Source organism: Canis lupus, chromosome 21 (genome assembly GCF_011100685.1).
Source record: "Canis lupus familiaris isolate Mischka breed German Shepherd chromosome 21, alternate assembly UU_Cfam_GSD_1.0, whole genome shotgun sequence".
In the NCBI taxonomy this organism is placed as follows: Eukaryota; Metazoa; Chordata; class Mammalia; order Carnivora; family Canidae; genus Canis; species Canis lupus.
In genome coordinates, this window is record NC_049242.1 from 34,096,308 (window position 1) to 34,115,352 (window position 19,045).

At 41.7% G+C, this 19,045-nt stretch overlaps 1 protein-coding gene across 6 annotated transcripts in view; it reads left to right on the forward strand.

Moving 5' to 3' along the window:
- Window positions 1-1,324: 1,324 nt before the first annotated feature.
- The window catches only part of LOC106560154 (60S ribosomal protein L17-like), a 59,313-nt gene continuing 41,592 nt past the window's right edge, over window positions 1,325-19,045 (forward strand). For 4 of the 6 annotated variants that reach the window (XM_038569040.1, XM_038569039.1, XM_038569041.1 and 1 more), the window contains exon 1: window positions 11,753-12,031. The gene's annotated coding sequence lies outside the window, so the exon portion shown is untranslated. Of the gene's footprint in view, window positions 1,382-2,433; window positions 2,707-11,752; window positions 12,032-12,487; window positions 13,133-19,045 lie in introns of those variants that run through there. The other 2 variants (XR_005375740.1, XM_038569038.1) reach the window with 2 other exon arrangements.

The following is a 19,045-nucleotide window of genomic DNA, read 5'->3' on the forward strand; positions in this document are numbered from 1 at the left end:
GGAGGAGAGGCATTTATAGGAGAGGGAAAGGAGATCATCTACTACTGAACTCTGATGACTTCTTTGCATTTGAGAGTAGCAGGGATCTCAATTTTCAGATGAAACAGTGGATTTGGACTCCTATAGAAGTTTTTCAAGGCTGGTGTCTTGGAGTCTTTGCACAAGGAATAAAAATCTAGGCAGGGCAGCTGTTTCAAGGACAAAGGTTGTGTTGTGACTGTAGTAGGAGGGAGGAGTCATTTGGAGTGCATGTAGTGGTTGTAAGTTCGATTTCTGGTCATTTCATCATCCCCAGATTTAGACCTGAGTCCCTACAGAGAGGAGGCTGCAATAAAAGAATAAGTCAACACAAAGCTGGCAGAGCTGACATCTATATAAGAAACCTGGCTCACGTGAGATCATTGCTTTATAACCTCGCTATGTAAGAAGAATAGACCTCATTTTAGCACAGTTCTTTTGGAGTATGTGAGAACACATGATGGAGCAGGAGTGTAAGAAAATACTTCTTCACAAAAATGGGTTAAGGATGCCATGTTCCAACAGTGAAATGAATGCCTAGACGTGAAAATAGAACTCTAGTGCGATCTGACTAGAACAGGATTGAACCGCCAGCTTCTTATCTGGATACTAGATTTATGACTGCGGTCAGGAATTGCCCTGGCCTTTGTTTTTATCAGCCACATTCCATTAATGCTTCATAATGAATCCGTGGTCAATAAAAAAACCCAGTTGTTTTTTTTACACGAACTACTGCCAAGCCAAGAATCCCCATGAATCGTACTGTGGGTTTTTTTGAAACTAAATACAAAACTTAACAGTGATTCTTGTTGAATTTAATGGTGTTCAGGTTATTTTGCATCTTGCTTTTTTCATATATTAGCTATTGCTCTAAACTTTGTGCTTATCTTCTTCATTTAAGTCATACATAAAAATGTTGACTATGGCAGAGTATAAGAAGAGTGACTGTGACTTTACATGGGAAACTTTCTGTTGATGGAAGTTATTTATCAACTGTTTATATGGCTATTCAAGCAGCTGCAGAATCCTATCACAACACTATTGTACCATTCACCTTCCTGAGCTTATCCATCACTGGATTGTGAGAAACTGTGTAACGCTTTACTACAATCAAGTTAGACTGACCCCTAGTAGTCTGGTCCTTCCGCATACCTTGCTTAATTTTTTTTTTTTAAGATTTTATTTATTTATTCATGACAGACACAGAGAGAGAGGCAGAGACACAGGCAGAGGGAGAAGCAGGCTCCAAGCAAGGAGCCCAATGTGAGACTGGATTCTGGGACTCCAGGATCATGCTCTGGGCTGACGGCAGGCGCTAAAACCACTGAGCCACCCAGGGATTCCCCCCAATGCCTTGCTTATGGTAAGCTTTCCATAAATGTTTGTTGAGTTAAATGGGATTCCCTGAATTATCAGCTTAATAACCATATATTTGGAAACAGGGAAAAGAGGCATGATTAATTGATGAAACAGTTGGCTTCCTAGTGTTCTATGTAATTCTTTTCGTTGTTTTAAATCAAAATAGAAAAATGTCACATATGATAGGAAAATAAAATGTAGACTAGACTATTCTGGACAAAATAAATAGACTATTGTGGACAATAATCACTATGCCAATTATTATTTCTAATACCTATAGTTATATATTTTTTCTTTAAAAAACATAATCACTTGAAACATTATCTTTTATTTAACCTATTCTGGCCACCTTTCTATAACTGAATATGGATCTAATTCTCTTTTTAGTGTTTTAACAAATTCTCTAAGTACTTTTGGTTCTGATTTCACAGTCATTTGTCTTTTAATTATGGAGCTAATCCATTCTTCCTAAGGTATACTGAGCACCTACCATATGCTGGACCTTGGATCAGAACAGTGGAGACCTAAAAAAAAAAATGAGCAAGGTCCTGGCCCATCAGAGGAACATCCCATGGGCTCTGAGGCCTTGGTTAAATACAGATAACTGTAATTCTCTCTCTGTGGGGGCTCCTTGGAGCCTGGCATAGCAACCAGGAGATGTTCAGGCAGCTGAGGCTCTCATCACAGCCTGAATTCTTCTGTCACTCTTAGATCTGGGACAGCTAAAACCATTGGGCTCTCTGCTTTCAGACAGCTCCTGCATAGGCAGATGAACTATAAAGAGGGACTTGCTCTGAATGAGGACCCTATGCCCATTCCCTACATCTGTGGTTATCAGATAGGCACAGGGTCCTGATCACAGAGACCCTAACAGAGAGGAGAAGAAGAAAAAGCCAAGAAAGCAGAAGCCAACAGGCTGACTCTTAAGGTGACCTCTGTGAACTTGGCTTCTGGTGTGCACACCTTTGTATAATCCCCACTTCTTGGGTGTGGATGTGGCCTCTGACTTCTTTTTTTTTTTTTTTTTTTTTTTTGTCTGACTTCTTTCTAATCAAGAGAATACAGCAAAAGTGACGGAATGTACATGATCATTGATTATGTTGCATGAGATCTTAATACCATCTTGCTGAACTGCCTTCTTGGCTTTGAGGAAGCAAATGGCCATGTCAGGAACTCCATGTGCCAAGAACCCGCGAGCAGCCTTTAACTGCTGAGGGTGGCCGCTGGCTCAACAGGCAGCATGCACCTGAAACCTGGAGCCCTACAGATACAAGGAACTGAATTCTGTTAGCTGAACTCTGAATGAGCTTGGAGTAGCTTGTTCTCTAGGTGAGTAGCTTGTTTTCAGATGAGGACAGAGCCCCGGCTGACACTTAATAGCAGCCTTCTGAAACTAAGCAAGGGGTCCTGTCCTGTTATGTCATATCTGGGCTTTTGAACCATAGAAACTGAGGTAGGAGTGCCCGGGTGTATTAGTCGGTTAAACGTCTGTCTTCAGCTCAGGTCATGGTCTTAGGGTCCTGGGATGGAGCCCATTGTCAGGCTCCCTGCTCAGCAGGGAGTCTGCTTCTCCCTCTCGCTGCTCATGCTCCCTCTCTTTGTCTCTCTCAAATAAATAAATAAAATCTTAAAAAAAAAAGAAACTGTGAGACAGTTTCACACAACAGTGTGTGTTGTATTAAGCAGTTAAACATATATATATATATATATATATATATATATATATATATATATATATGCTGGAGCAGGCACTGTGGCAATGTTGTTAAGCAGCAACAGGCAGCTACTAAAGGTCTCTTTTGCCTTCCATAAGAACTGCCCAATAAAAAATAGCCAGAGGGTGGAGAGATTGGAAAGGAAATTTAACAACCTTTAGGAAGAAAAGAAAATGACTAACAATGAAAGTTTGCTGTGAAGCCCTTCCATGTTTATTCATTCATTCATTTGTTAAAAGATGTTAAATTGAAAGTTTGGACAGATACATCAAGATATGTGTATTAGGTTTTAGGGAAGGATAGTGTCATGGACTAGATTATATCTCCCCCAAAATTCATATATTGAAGTTCTAAACCCCGCTATCTCCGAATGTGACTACATTTGGAGAGAGGGCATCTGAAGAGATAATTATGTTAAAATGAGGATGTTAGAGCAGGCCCCAATCAAATCAAATCTGATTGGTGTCCTTATAAGAAGAGGAAATTAGGGCACATAGAGAGACACCAGGAGTGTATATGCACAGAGAGGTGAGCATATGAAGAGTCAGCAAGATATCGGCCACCTGCAAACCAAGAGAGAGGTCTCAGAAGACTCCAACCCTTCTGATCTTGGACCTTGATCTTGGACTTCCAGCCTCCAGAATGATGAGAAAATAAGTTTCTGTTGTTGTATTTTCTTATGGTAGCCAGAGCAGGCTAATATAGAAACCACTCTAGATATTTTAAGCACAGAAGGATTTAATATAGGAAGTTAGGTGCTTTCAAAATCGTTGGAAGAGCTGAGTAGCTAGAGTTAGGGACTACTGCCAGAACTAATGTGTTCAAGAAAGCACTGCTGTGGCTGTGATCTGGGGATCACAAAGTTGATGCCTCTTCTGTCACTTGTAGCCATGAGCATCCCAGCTGCTTCTTAACAACCAGGAAAGTGGGGAGTAGTCACTGAAAAGCTGAGACCAGCTGCCCCTCTAGCTTTTTATAGTTGGGTGCACATGACCTTAATTGCGAAGGGAAAATGGCTGTGGGGTGATGCTTCCCATCCTACATATGCCTTCCTAGTTTCATATGAGGACAGACACTTAATTGAATTTAGTATCCCGGCTGCAGGGGAGTTGTTTTAACTTTTTAGCCTTTGTAGCATGGGAAGGCACAAAGAAGGATGGGGGAAGGCATGTTGAAGCCTATAAACATATTTAGCACCACATGCTAGATGTCAGAGCACAGCAAGTGCCAAGACAAATCAATCTGTAGGTATTCAAAGTAGGCACTTGAAACTGATAACAGAATTCACTGGGCTGCTCCCCTACATCAGTGGTATAAAAGAGAGGATTTATAAAGAGGATTTCTTTAAAAAAGCTGTGCAGTTTGATCACCTATCTTGAGTAACAGAACTGAGTGCTTCTCTCATCACTTAAGGTGGAAGGAAAGGAAGACAAAAGGACCATCCTGAGAGCTTGATATGGATCTCCTGCTGTTGTGGGCATGGGAGGGTTCATACTGGGCTTTTGTTTGATGTTTGCCTTGGAAAATGTAAAAGATGGAGACAGCCTGGGGAGCTGCTCAGACCTTGGTAGTAAAGAAGTGCTTGATCTGGACAGTTTGTTCTGCTAGAGTTTGTTGTTGCAGAGAATATGTCATGTTTCAAGAGCTGTGGAGAGTCACAGGACAAGTAAATTGAAAGAATTAAGGGAAACACTTGAGTTGAATCATTGAAGAGTTAGCTAAGCTGAGATGGGCAGAGTACAGCATTTCAGGCAGAGGGAACAGCACATGCAAAGACTCAGGCACAAAAGAGGCTGGGATATCTGTGGAAAAACTAAATATTCATCATAGCTGTGGTGTAATTTGGGTGTGTGTGTGTGAAGAATAAAAATTGTCTTGGAAAAATGTCCTAAGCACATGTTGTGTTTCTGAGTTTAACCTTCGTCTTTTAGGAACTAATGGAATTAGTGGTAGGGTTTTTTCCTCTTAAATTAATACACTTTATTTTTTAGAACATTTTAGGTGTACAGAAAAACTGAGCAGATACTATAGAGTTCCCACATAGCCTTACATGGTTTCCCCTATTATTAACATCTTACATTAGCATGATATATATATGTGTACATGTGTGTTTTATATATATATTTGTTTTTTTTTGTGTGTGTGTGTTTTTTTTTTTTGTTTTGTTTTTTTTAAAGTAGGCTCTAGCCCAACATGAAGATTGAATTCATGACCCGAGATCAAGAGTTGCATGCTCTACCAACAGAGCCAGCCAAGCACCCCAGCATGATATATTTATTACAATTAACTAATCTATACTCATATATTATTATTAACCAAACTTTATAGTTTATTCAGATTTGTTTAGTTTTTACTTAATGCCCCTTTTCTGTTCCAGGATCTCATGTTACATTTTTTTTTAAAGATTTTATTTATTTATTCATGAGAATACACAGAAAGGAGAGAGAGAGAGGCAGAGACACAGGCAGAGGGAGAAGCAGGCTCCATGCAGGGAGCCCGACGTGGGACTCGATCCCGGGCCTCGAGGATCACACCCTGGGCTGAAGGCGGCGCTAAACCGCTGAGCCACCCGGTCTGCCCTCATGTTACATTAATTGACATGTTAAATTAGGCTTCTTCTCTTGGCTGTGACAGTTTCTCAGACTTTTCCTCTTTTTGATATTTTTGAGGAGTACAGTCAAGAATATTGTAGGATGCCCCATTGTTGGAATTTGTCTGATGTTTTCTCATGATTAGACTGGGGTACAATTGGTTTTCAGTATAATTTGATGTACGCTTTACAAAAGTGATTTGAGGGCAGCATAAAAGGTGAGTGACATGGAGTGTATTAAGTTGGTATGCTTTCATTAGCAAGCCCTACAATGGCTTACCATTACAATTATATATTGACATGTCTTACTCTTGAATATGACTTATAGAGCCTAAAATGATTTGGATCCAGCCTACCTTTCTGACCTCATCTCCTGACACTCTCCTTGTTCTTTATGCTTCAACTCCACGGCTTCTGTTTCCATTTCTTGAAGGCACAATACTTTCTACCCTTGGGACATTGGAATGATTTGAATGTTTGCTTTATAATCCAGGTAGATGATGAGTTGGACTTAATTAGAGAAGAGGCAGATTGGAAAGCATGTATATGGTAGACTGACAGGATTTTGATTGATTGGAAATCTGAGATAAAGAAAGGAGAAGATGAAAAAAAAAAAAAAAAAAAAGAAAGGAGAAGATGTGGGATCCCTGGGTGGCGCAGCGGTTTGGCGCCTGCCTTTGGCCCAGGGCACGATCCTGGAGACCCGGGATCGGATCCCACATCGGGCTCCTGGTGCATGGAGCCTGCTTCTCCCTCTGCCTGTGTCTCTGCCTCTCTCTCTCTCTGTGTGTGACTATCATAAATAAATAAATAAATAAAAAAGATAGGAGAAGATGTAGGCATAGTTCTGAGATCTGTAGTTTGAACAATTTGATAATTGGACTTGACTAACCACTGAGATGGGGAATGCAGGAGTTTGTTGCATGGAGGGGGGAACATCATGAGATCATGATGACACCAAGTTTGATTTGCTTATGGGATGTTGAGATATTCTTCTCCAGCAGGCAGTTGGAAATCATGAGTTTTAAATTCAGGAGGGAGGTTGGAATAAGAATAACTGCCAAAGGAGATTGTAGTGGGGGCTCTGATTATTAATTCAACTGGGATAAACCCAAGGGACATATTTGCAGTAATTCAAACCCTTGGCAGCAAATAGTTTAATGTGAACATCAGGTCAGCAGAGAAATTAACTTTATTTTGGAGACTATTAGGCAAAAGGAGGCCAGGACTTTTGGGAGGATTTTGTGGTCATTCCACTCACCAGGCTTAGGCTAATGATTGCTTCTTTTCTACTGAATAAAACTTTGGGTTTGAAAAGGCTGCTGTATTAGCTAATTAATATAGCTTCAGAAAAAAACAGCAGAGAATTTCAGGGTGTGGATGGACTTTTATGAGTGTAAAATAGTGTGATAGGACAGGTTATGATGAAACTTCTCCCAGGTATATTTCCTTAAAATCTTTATATTACTATATTTACATTAATAAATACAAAAGTAGTACATTCATGTTTTGCAGATGCTGTAGGTTGGCTCACTCGATAACCATTTTAATTCCCATCTCCCTTGTCTTCCACCATAGAGTCTTGGAAAACAACACACACAAATTCCAAGACCTCATTACAACCTGAGATGGCCATGAAATATAGTTTGGGTTAATAAGAATTTCCCAGAAGTCCCTGAGGTAGGCTTTCATTTCTGAGTAGAAAGGCAAAGATTTGTGAGGTGAAGCCTTCTTGCCCTTCTGCCTTCTTCTGGCATGGAGCTTAGATAACAATGCCTAGAAGCAACAGCCGTCTTGTTACCAAGAAAATGAGTGGTAAACTAAGAATTTTGGAGCAGGAGCCTGATTCCTTAATGACCTCCTTTAGCAACTATGCTAGTTCTGGTCCACTCACTTCTAGATTTTGTGTTCTGTGGAAAAACAGGCTTTATTTCTTTAAACTAGTACCCTAGATCCCTGGGTGGCTCTGCGGTTTAGCGCCTGCCTGTGGCCCAGGATGTGATCCTGCCTCTCTCTCTCTCTCTCTGTGTGTCTCTGATGAATAAATAAATAAAATCTTTAAAAAAATAAAAACTAGCACCCTGCCTCTCAAACTCAGCTGCCCATTAGAATCACCTGTGGAATCACGTGTCATCAGGGAAATACAAATCAAAACCACAATGAAATACCACTTTACACCAGTGAGAACGGCTAAAATTAGCTAGACAGGAAACAACAAATGTTGGCGAGGATGTGGAGAAAGGGGAACCCTCTCGCACTGTTGGTGGGAATGTAAGCTGGTGCAGCCACTCTGGAAAACTGTGTGGAGGTTCCTCAAGACGTTAAAAATAGAACTACCCTATGATCCAGCAATTGCATTACTGAGTATTTATCCCAGAGATAGAGATGTAGTGAAATGAAGGGGCACTTGCACCTCAATGTTCATAGCAGCAAGGTTTACATATTGCCAAACTGTGGAAAGAGCCGAGATGTCCTTCAACAGATGAATGAACATATATATCACATCTTTATATATATGTGTGTGTGTATATATATATATGCATATATATGTACATATATATACACACACACAATGGAATATTACTCAGCCATCAGAAAGGATGAATACCCACCATTTATACCGACATGGTTGGAACTGGAGGGTATTATGGTGAGTGAAATAAGTCAATTTGAGAAAGACAATTTTCATATGGTTTCAATCATATGTAGAATATAAGAAATAGTGAAAAGGACCATAAGGGAAGGGGGTAGAAACCGAGTGGGAAAAAATTAGAGAGGAAGACAAACCATGAGAGACTCCTAACTCTGGGAAACAAAGGGTTGAGGAGGGGAGGTTGGGGAGTAGGGTAAGTGGGTGATGGGCATTAAGGAGGGCATGTGATGAGATGAGCACTGAGTGTTAAACTATATGTTGGCAAATTAAATTTAAATTAAAAAAATGAGAGGGATCCCTGGGTGGCTCAGCGGCTTAGTGTCTGCCTTTGGCCCAGAGTACGATCTTGGAGTCCTGGGATTGAATCCCGCATCGGACTCCCTCCGTGGGGCCTGCTTCTGTCTGTGTCTCTGCCTCTCTCTCTCTGTCTCTCGTGAATGGGTAAATAAGATCTTTAAAAAAAAAAAAAATAGGGATGCCTGGGTGGCTCAGAGGTTGAGTGCCTGCCTTCAGCCCAGGGCATGATCCTGGAGTCCTGGGATCGAGTCCCACGTCGGGCTACCTCCGTGGGGCCTGCTTCTCCCTCTGCCTCTCTCTCTGTGTCGCTCATGAATAAATAAATAAAATCTTAAAAAAAAAAAAAAAGTAAGAGAGACAAACCAAGAAACAGACTCTTAACTAGAGGACAAACTGATATATTTATATTATATATTATATTATTTTATATAATATATTTTTATATTATATATATATCTCACATCTTCTTTTATCATTCATTTATCGATGGACACTGGGTTACTTCCATAGTTTGGCTATTGTAAATAATGCCAGTAAACAAAGGGATGCATTTTTGAATTAGTGTTTTTTGTATTTTTTGGGTAAATACTCAGCAATGTAATTACTGGATTGTAGAATTCTTTAACTTTTTTTTTTAAGGTTAATTAATTAATTTATTTATTTAATTATTTAAAAAAATTTATTTATTTATGATAGTCACACACACAGAGAGAGAGAGAGAGAGAGAGAGAGAGGCAGAGACACAGGCAGAGGGAGAAGCAGGCTCCATGCACTGGAGCCCGATGTGGGATTCCATCCTGGGTCTCCAGGATCGCGCCCCAGGCCAAAGGCAGGCGCCAAACCGCTGCGCCACCCAGGGATTCCGGTTTTATTTATTTATTTGACAGAGCACACAAGCAGGGGGAGGGATGGAGAGAGAAGCAAGCTCCCTGCCCAATGGGGAAGCCTGATGCAGGGCTCAATTCCAGGACCCTAGGATCATGACTGAGCCCCCTAAGCACCCCTGTGCAGTGAATTTTTATTTAGATGAAATCCCAATAGTATATTTTTGCTTTTATCTCCCTCACATCAGGAGTCATATGTAGAAAAATGTTACAGCCAATGTCAGAGAAATTACTGCCTGTGCTCTCTTCAATGATTTTATGGTTTCAGGTCTCACATTTAGTTTTTTTTTGTTTTTTTGTTTTTTTAATTTTTTATTTATTTATGATAGTCACAGAGAGAGAGAGAGCGCGGCAGAGACACAGGCAGAGGGAGGAACAGGCTCCATGCACTGGAGCCCGATGTGGGATTCGATCCTGGGTCTCCAGGATCGCGCCCTGGGCCAAAGGCAGGCGCCAAACCGCTGCGCCACCCAGGGATCCCACATTTAGGTTTTTAATCCATTTTGAATTTATTTTTGGGTATGGTGTAACAAAGTGGTCCAATTTCATTGTTTTTTCATGTAGCTATCCAGTTTTCCCAACACTACTTGTTGAAGACTTTTTCCCATTGTATATTCAGTCCTCCTTTGTTGAAGATTAATTGACCATATAACTGTGGGTTTATTTCTGGGTTTTATGTTCTATACCATTGATCTATGTGTCTATTTTTTTTTTTTTTTTAGATTTATTTATTTGAGAGAGAGAGCGAGCCGGGGGAGGGACAAAGGAAGAGGTAGACAATCAGACCCCCCATTGTTTGGGGAGCCAGATGTGGGGCTCCATCCCGAGATCATGATCTGAGCGAAAATCAAGAGTCAGATGCTTAACAGACTGAGCCACCCAGGTTCCCCATCTATTTTTTTTTTTAAGATTTTATTTATTTATTCATGAGACACACACAGAGAGGCAGGCTCCCCTTGGGGATCCCGATGTGAGACTTCCAGGATCATGCCCTGAGCCAAAGGCAATGCTCAATGACCGAGCCACCCAGGCATCCCCCATATGTCTATTTTTATGCCAGTACCATACTGTTTTAATTACTACCATTTTGTAATATAACTGGCAGTCTGGAATTGTGATACCCCCAGTTTTTTCAAGATTGCTTGGCTATTAAAGGTGGAAACCACTGCTTTTTGTTTCTGTTTTGTCCTTGTTGTTATTCCCAGGTGGATACTATTGTTACAATACATGTGTCCAAATTATATTTAAACAATAGAAGCCTATAAATTTCTGCGTCTCCAATCAGCTCCATCTCTGCTACCATCCCCAGGAGAATCACAATCCTGAGTGCTGTGTCACTTCTTTCAAAATTTCCTCTCTGCAGAGGTATATTCGTTTTCTATTACAAAAATCCTCCCAGAGCCTGTTCAAGTGGGTGTGAGGAGTGACAGTGCCATATAAGCCTAGAAAAAATCAGGAAAATGTTGATTTCAAATTTCCTATCTCTGTTGACCACTAGAGTACCTGGGAAATGTCAATATTTTGGCACCCAAATTACCTCTCCCAGCCTCCCTTTCACATCCTGAAATAGCAGAAAACGGTCTTCCATCCATACAGGCTTATCTTCTTCAGATGCTATGAAAATTGCATACAACTTATCATCTATGATTAATTATTTAACTATGAGACACAGAAGAGTTGAAAAGGATGTTCCTGGACTTGATGGTAGGGTAACTCTGCCAGGGCCAGCCTGTAACGGGTGGTGCTGCCTCTGTGTGATTTATTTACAGTAGTCACACGTCAGAGAATACGCTCCGTACCTCAAATAGGGCAATTGCAATTACTTTTTTTTTTTTTTTAAAGATTTTATTTATTTATTCCGGGAGGCAGAGACACAGGCAGAGGGAGAAGCAGGCTCCCTGCCAGGAGCCGGACATGGGACTCGATCCTAGGACTCCAGGATCACGCCCTGGGCTGAAGGCGGACGCTCAACCGCTGAGCCACCTGGGCGTCCCGCGATTACTTTTCTAATCAAATGTACACACAGACTCAGATACAGAGTAAACAGGGTTGGACTGGAGAGGAGAGGCGTGAGCACTCCCCACGGGCGGGTGGGGCAGTCAGGGTCGCCGCGAAGGCCGCCTGCACCTTGCGGGACGCGCGCTGTCTGCCCGCCGGGCGCTGGGGCTCACCAGGGGGTGAGCCCGTTCACCGCTGCAGCGCATGCGTCAGAGCGAAATCTCGCCGTGAGCGGGAATCTCACTGAGGTCTGTCTCGGGCGGTTTTTACGTCCCCTATGAGGAAGGAGGTCAACCCGTATCCGGCCGTCCAGGCCTGCATCCTCCTTGAGCGGGATCAGGTGGACCGCATGCTATTTCCAGGTGTTTCCAAGTCCGTTGGGGTGGGGCATGTAAGACTGCTCCTTGTCAGCTGGCCTCCTGACGCAGCTGTTCAACAGCCTTTCTTCTGGCACGGTGACAAAGCTGACGTGGCTCTTAGCCTAAACGACTCCATTTTGTGGAGCAGCCATTTTAAGGTGAGTGATAGGGATTAATGCGAGTCACAGCACAGCAGTAATTTACCTCGAGTTCTGTGTAGTAAAACCCTCTTTGAGGTCCTGCCTCAAGTTTCAGTTGTTTGAAGGCCGGGTCGTTTTTTTTTTTTTAAAGATTTTATTTATTTATTCATGAGAGACACACAGAGAGAGGCAGAGACACAGGCAGAGGGAGAAGCAGGCTCCATGCAGGGAGCGCGATGCGGGACTTGATCCTGGGACTCCAGGGTCACGCCCTGGGCTGAAGGCGGCGCTAAACCTCTGAGCCACCCCGGCTGGAGGGCCAATTCTTTTGAAGCAGCATCGTCTTCTTTGGTTCATTAAAAAAATAATAAAAATAAATTAGAATTCAATTAGCCAACAAATATTATATCATTAATTTCAGATGTAGAGTTCAATAATTCATCAGTCTCATTCATTTTTGTACTAACTTTGCAGGTAAGAAATAAGTGTTGGTGAGGATGTGGAGAAGAGGGAACCCTTGTGCACTGTTGGTGGGAACGTGAAATGGTGCAGCCACTGTGGAAAGCAGTATGGCAGTTCCTCAAAAAATTAAGAATAGAAGTACCGGAGTGCCTGGGTATGGTGTAACAGGACGTGATCTCTGGGTCCTGGGATCGAGTCCCACATCAGGCTCCCCACAGGGAGCCTGCTTCTCCCTCTGCCTGTGTCTCTGTCTCTGTCTGTGTGTGTCTCATGAATAAAAATACAATCTTTAAAAAAAAAAAAAAGAAATATCATATGATCCAGCAATTCCATTTCTGGGTATTTATCCCAAAGAAACGAAACACTAACTCTAACAACTGCATGCACCTGCATCTTTATTGCAGCATTATTCACCGTAACCAAGATATGAAAGCAACCTAAGTGGCCACTGATGGATGAATAGATAAAATGTGGCACATATGTACAACGGAATATTTTTTTTTTTAAGATTTTATTTATTTGAGAGAGAGAATGTGAGAGAGAGCAAACATGAGCACAAGTAGAGGGAGAGGCAGAGGGAGAAGAAGTGGACTCCGCTGAGAAGGGAACCCAGAAACAAAAAAAAAAAAAAAAGAAGGAAACCCAGTCCCAGGACCCTAGGAATTATGACTTGAGCCTAAGGGAGCAGCTTAACTGAGCCACCCAGGCACCCCTGTACAATGGAATGTTATTCAGCCAGAAAAAAGAATGAAATCTTGCCGTTTGCAACAACACAAATGGACCTTGAGGGCATTATGTTAAATGAAATAATTCAGAGAAGGACAAATACGGTATGCTCTCACTTATATGTGGGATACTAATAAAGAATAAAAAAGAACTCATGGATACAGAGAATAGATTGGTGGTTGCCAGAAGGAGGAGTAGAGATGGTGGGGTGGGCAAAACAGGTAAAAGGGGTTAAAAAGTATAAACTTACAGTTGTAAAATAAATGAGTTTTGGGGGATGTAATATACAGCACGGTGACTATAGTTACTAATACTGTTATATTTGAAAGTTGCTAAGAGAGTAGATCTTAAAAGTTCTCATCACAAGAAAAAAAATTTCAGAAGTATGTATGGCAATGCATATTACCTAGACTTTTGTGGAGAACATTTTGTAATACATACAAACATCAAATCATTATATTGTATACCTGAAAGTAATGTATGTTATATGTCAATTATATTTCAGTAATAATAAAAAAAAAGGGGGGATACCTGGGTGGCTCAGTTAGTTAAGTATCTGTCTTTGGCTCAGGTCATGATCTTAGGGTCCTGGGATTGAGCCCAGCATCAGGTTCCATGCTCAGTGGGGAGTCTGCTTCCTTTCCCTCTGCCTTTCCTCCTGCTCATGCTCTCTCTCTCTCTCTCTCTTAGATAAATAAATAAAATCTTAAAAATTTAAAAAAAATCTTGTGCCCCTATGTAACTTGGAGTCATTTACTAAATCTCAATGTTTCACTTTCCTCATCCATAAAATAAGGCTATTAGTGAGGATTAAAGGGAATAATACATGCAAACATTTAGAAATGTGCCTAGTACATATTAAATGTCCAATAAATATTAACCATTATGGTTAGTTGTATTAATTTGAAAACTTAATACTGAATACTTATGCTCAAAAGTGAATTCCCTTTTTGTGGGATTTTTTTCCCCCTAGATCTTCAGTGGACATGAATTTCTCCTCCCCCTAATCTCCTCAATTTCTATTGAATTCCTTGTTGGGATTTCACATTAATACCCTGTTTTCGGGCAGTCCCAGTGGCTCAGCGGTTTAGCGCCGCCTGTAGCCCAGGGCATGATCCTGGAGACCTGGGATTGAGTCCCTGCATGGAGCCTGCTTCTCCCTCTGCCTGTGTCTCTGCCTCTCTCTCTCTCTCTCTCTCTCTTTGTCTATCATGAATAAACAAAACAAAACAAAACAACCGTGTTTTCCTCTTCTTACTCTACACATTGTTCCTGAGCTCCAGTTATCACCATATGCTGCGTGACTCCCACATCTGAAGTTCAGTCTAAATTTTTTTTTTACATACACTCCAGACTCCTGTGGCCTTTCACATCACATCTGTCAAACAGCCTGTCAATTGTGTCTCCGGTTCATCCATTTCTCTCACTCCCATTGTCACAACCCCACTTGGGGCCATTGTCTTCTCTCTCGACTACTACAGTAGCTTTCCACTCCAGCCCTCACCGTGTAGCTTTAGTAATATTTCTAAAGTATAAAATGCCATGCTATTCCCTGCTTAAATCTCTTCAATTACTCACTATTGTCTTCAGGGTAAAATACAAACTCCTTAACAACATTTGTAAGTTCATTCATGATCTGGCTTAGCCTTCCAGCCTCATCTTGTGTCCTTCCCTTCTGCACACGGAGGTCCAGACTTACTGAACGATTCCACAGTGCTGTCTATCATTTCAGGGCTTTGGCACATACTATTCCCTGTATTAGTTTATCTACTCCTTTCCTGCCCCACTTTGCTTGCCTAACTCCTACTGATCCTTCACATCTCACTTCAAATATCATTTCCTCTGAGAAAAATTTCCTTGACTCCCACACTTGGGTTAAGGTACCTCCTATATGTTTTATAAGACCCATTCTTATCATTGCACTTATTCACACTGTATTGTACTTACCTGTTTATTTATGTGTGTCACCTACTACTGGAAGATACAGATAAAGCTTGATAAAGACAAGGTTTGTATAATCATTATCTATCAGACACTTCCTCTGTATCTTCTGGGAACAGCATATCTCTTCTGATAAGTCTCGTGTAGTTTCTGGAGGGTTGGTAGGTCTTTATATGACTTTACATGACTTTACATCATCAAAGGTCCACATGGGAACAAACATGGTATAAAGGCTGTGGTAGGATAATGAAAAAGCATAATGGATGCTGGATTCAAATTCATACTCTTCCACTTAATAGTGTGTGAACATTTTTGTGGTTTGCCTTCCTATTTGTAAATACGTAAACATACCTATCTTGTGACAGATTCGTCTTGAAGTATGACATGAATTATTGTAAATCTAATCAGGTGGTGGTTACAGATGTAATTTGCCAGCAGTTCAACACACCTGGCACGCAGCTGTTGATCTGAATGCTTTCCCCCCTACACTGTATTTGCTAGTAAAACTGTCAGAAGCAAATTACTTTCAGTTGGTAGGGCCAACAATATACCTTCACTATCCCACCTCAGGGGCATATCAGCTCTTCAGCCCTATGTCATCTTTTCAGGAGACCTTACTTGCCCTTCCATTCTGAATCACCCTGGTTTATTAGATTGATGATATCATGCTGATGCTATCATGCTTCCTGGTAAGGAGGAAGCAGCAGCAGCTGTGCTAGATACATTAGACTGTTAGATGCATGCAGAGGGTGGGAAATAGATTCCACAAAAATTCAGGGGCTTGCCATCTCGGTAAAATTCCTAGAGGGCCAGTGATCTGGGGTCATAGTGAGATATCTCTTCCAAAGTGAAGAAAAAGTTGTTGCATCTGACTCTTCCCACCACTAAGAAAGAGATACAATACTGATTGGGCTTCTTTAATTTTTTTTTAAAGATTTTATTTATTTATTCATGAGAGACACATAGAGACAGGCAGAGATACAGGCAGAGGAAGAAGCAGGGTCCCTGTGGGGAGCCTGATACAGGGCTTGATCCCAGGACCCTGGGATCATGACCCAAGCCAAAGGAAAATGATTAACCGCTGAGCCACCCAGGTGTCCTGCTTTTTTAGGTTTTTGAGGCAACATAAAAGTCTCATTTACAGAGGAACCTGAGAAGCTGCCAATTTTGAGTGAGACCCCCCAAGGCTCTACTTCAGGTCCAGGATACCATACACACTGCTCTACCACTTTGTCTGTATAACGTACAGTGATACTTGAACTGGCAGATAGGAACACTGTGGGCAACTTCAGTGGACTCCTATAGGTGAATCACAGCCCAGTCCCTGAGGATTGGAGGGCAAAGATTTACGATCCTCTGAAGACAAGTATTCTTTGAAGAAGTAGTTTCTAGGTTGTAATTGGGCCTTGTAGAGACTGAATGACTGACCATGAGTCACTGAGTTACTGTGCAACATACGTTGCCTATCATGAGCTGGATGTCTAATCCTCCAAGCCATAAAATCAAGAATTCATAGCAGTATTCAATCATTAAGTGGAAGTGGTATATATGAGATCAGGCTCAAGTAAGTCCTGAAGGCACAATTAAGTTATAGAAGTAAATGGCACATACTCCTATAGTCCATGATCCTACCATATTGCCTCTTCCCTCTCAAACTAAATCTGTGGCCTCTTGGGGAGTTCCCTATGACAAATTGGCTAAGGAGGAAAAATTCCAGGCCTGGTTTAATTTTTTTTTTTAATTTTTATTTATGATAGTCACACAGAGAGAGAGAGGCAGAGACACAGGCAGAGGGAGAAGCAGGCTCCATGCACCAGGAGCCCGATGTGGGATTCGATCCCGGGTCTCCAGGATCGCGCCCTGGGCCAAAGGCAGGCGCCAAACCGCTGCGCCACCCAGGGATCCCCCAGGCCTGGTTTAAAGATAGGTTTGTATAATATGCTGTGCTACCCCAAAGTGGATGATTGTAGCAATGCAGGTCTGCCAATAGGGGTGGCTTCGAAGGATGAGAGAGAAGGAAAATCCTCCCAGGCAACAGAAGTGTGGCTCTATACTGATACATGGGTAGTGGCTAATAGTTTTGTTGGGTTAGAAGGATCATGATTGAAAAATTGGTGATAGGAAGGTCTGTGTGTAGAAATCTCTGAATATGATCAGAGTGTCCCATGTGAAAGTTCACCAAACAGAACTCTCATCAGAAAAGGATATTAAGCAGATGAATGAGGTGACTTGTTTGTGGATGTCTGTTTTTTTTTTTTTAATTTTTATTTATTTATGATAGTCACAGAGAGAGAGAGAGGCAGAGACATAGGCAGAGGGAGAAGCAGGCTCCATGCACCGGGAGCCCGACGTGGGATTCGATCCCGGGTCTCCAGGATCGCGCCCTGGGCCAAAGGCAGGCGCCAAACCGCTGCGCCACCCAGGGATCCCTGTGGATGTCTGTTAATCTCTCCTCAGCCAGCCCTGTCTTAGTCCAGTGAAAACCAAATGAAACGGTCCATGGGGTTATTTATGAATGGGCTCAGCAACATTGACTTCCAATCACCACTACTGAATGTCCGTCCAGCCATTGAACAGCAGAGACCAACACTGAACATTCAATATGGCACCATTCTCCAGAAGCACTAGAAAGCCACTTCACACAGAAGGTTAATTACAAAGATCATGTCCACCATGAAAGGGATAGAACTTTGTTCTCAGTGAAATAGACACTTACTCTGAATACAAATTTACCTTACCTATTCACAATACTACCAAAACCACCATCTCAGGATTTACAGAATGTTTTATTCACATGGTATTGCACAGAACATTGCTTCTGATCTGGGAACTCACTGAAAATGAAGGGTGGTAATGGCTCATGCTCATGGAATCCTCTGGTTTTGTAATGTTTGCCATTATCTTGAAGCAACTGGCCTGATAAAGTAGTGATATGACCTTTTAATAATAGTAACAACCTTTTCAACTTAGTTTTGGTACCAGCTCGATGGAAACACTGCAGAACTGGGGCAAAGTCTTCCCGGATATAATATATGCTCTAAATCAGTGACCAATATATGTTGCTATTTTGCTAATAGCCAGTTTTTAATGGGTCCAGGAACCAAGGGTTGGAGATGGGAATGGTTCCTCTGTTACTTTTAGTGGTTCACTAGCAAAATGTTTGCTTCTAATCTCCGCTATTTGAGGCTGTACTGGTATAGAAATCTTATTTCAGAAGGGAGAAATGTTTCCACTAGGGAACACCTCAATGGTACTATTAAACTGGAAGGGGGGCAGCCCCAGTGGCTCAGTGGTTTAGTGCCCAGAGCCTGATCCTGGAGACCTGGGATCGAGTCCCATGTTGGGTTCCCTGCATGGAGTCTGCTTCTCCCTCTGCCTGTGTCTCTGCCTCTCTCTCTCTCTCTCTCTCTCATGAATAAATAAGTTAAATCTTAAAAAAAAAAAAAAAAACAAAACTGGAGAAAGACTACTTGGCCACTTTGAACTCCTCATGCCAATAAATCAACAAAAAGAAGGGGGTTATTAAACTCATTGGGAATATATTTAATCCTGACTACTAAGGGAAAATTAGATTTTTCCTCAGAGAGGAGCCCTTAGAGCCTGTATGGCCCATGTATCAAGGTCAGGTCTGCTGACTTAGACCTGTATTTAGTTAGGATTCCTACTAATAGCAAAGAATAGAATCTCAAATCAAAGCAGCTTGGGAAAAATAAGGAATTTACTCAGAACAAGACTTCAGCTGGTCCTGAGGAATGAAGTAGAACCAGGCTCTCAAATGGTGGCATAGCTTTCCGTACTCCATTTCTGCTCCTCTCTGCCTGTCAGTCTCCTCCTTTGCTCTTATTATAGACTGAAGATCTTCCCTGCTCCTCAGTTCATGTGGCTGAAAACATGGCTGCCAGG